Source organism: Etheostoma cragini, chromosome 21, assembly GCF_013103735.1.
Source record: "Etheostoma cragini isolate CJK2018 chromosome 21, CSU_Ecrag_1.0, whole genome shotgun sequence".
In the NCBI taxonomy this organism is placed as follows: Eukaryota; Metazoa; Chordata; class Actinopteri; order Perciformes; family Percidae; genus Etheostoma; species Etheostoma cragini.
Window position 1 is genome coordinate 957,602 of NC_048427.1, and position 1,531 is coordinate 959,132.

Here is a 1,531-nt window from a genome sequence, read left to right on the forward strand (position 1 = left end):
AGGTTTATAATGAAACACTCCTTGAGCCTGTCTCCCAAAGCGCTGACGTTATCCACTGGACACACGCGCATATTAAAAGCACACGCTATTTATAAAGTGTGGGACAATCAGCGAGGCAAGGCGGCGGGGAGTTGAGAGGATGTGGAAGTGTGTGTGTGTGTGTGTGTGTGTGTGTGTGTGTGTGTGTGTGTGTGTGTGTGTGTGTGTGTGTGTGTGTGTGAGTGTGAGTGTGAAAGTTCTCCAAAATGACCGCTACTCAGAGGTCCATCTGCCTCAGTTACACTGTGGTGTTTTGTCATGAGGGGTTTTTGAGTCGGTTTTTGTTGTTGTAAAGAGCAGATGTTTGGAGGTCACTGCTTCTCGATCCGCCTCCCTGGACGTGTTGACACCTGTGGGTAGGAGCCCTCCTTCATGATGGAATCATGATGTGTGGGTTGTGGCCCCCATAGGAAACACAGATTGAGCGTCATGGTCGTTTACATCCTCGAGCTCCGATGATTAGCTACAACAGCACCCTGCAGCGCCCAATCAAACCCAACTCAGGTTTTGAGGTTTGGGCAGTGACTTTTTTCGCGTCTGCGAGATATTTTACGACACACAGAAGGAGTTTCCATAGCATTTTTACCAAGTGCTGTGCAATTAACCCCAATCGGAAAAACGATTATTTTGCACATTAGGTTTTGTGAGTAAACCCTTGTTTTGTCTCGTGTTGTGAAGGGGAATTCAAACAGTTCAACAGGAAAGTGTGAAGGTAAATTTCCCAGTTCAAGGTGTTTTCACTGTCGATTTGTTTGACTGTTTTCAAAGGTAAACAAATGCAACATCTTTCCAAAAGTCAACAAGTAAGTGTTAAATAATCCGGATGTTTATACTGGCCAAAATATTTGCAATTATGTTTTTTTTTTCATAATCAAGCAAACCTATTTCAGGGGGCATCCATGTTGTCTCCACCTGCTACACACATGATTTCTCTTCTGATTGAAGTTGACATATTCCCATGTGTGTGGTCACCACCACCACCAGTCTGTAGCATCTGGTTACCATGCTCACCCAGAAGGCTACTTTCAACATTCCTGCACTGTCCGGCCAATGACCACGCACCCAAATGATGTCATTTCCTGTTTGAGGGGCTCCTGCTTGTAGATCACAGATCGCACACACAACACGTGGCGACGTCAATACAGACATACTGCGCAGGCGGCAACGCTTAGGCTTTAACACTAGTCAACAGATGTACAAACAGGGGATGTTCATCATTTCTCTAGTTACTACTTACTCTACAAATTAAGATCTCTGCACACCAAACACATTACGGTTAGCCGATTAGTTGATGACAGAACAGTTCTGATCGTTTTCCAGTTTCTAAAAGGATTTTTCCGCATTGAGTACTTTTATTACTTAAGTACATTTTCCTGATGATACTTACATACTTTTACATTAAGGTGCACTACGAGTTCCTGGGTGGTTTCAGCGCAATTTCATTTTGGTCTCAAATCATAGGCATCTGTCCTTGATCCGCTAGCTGCCCCCC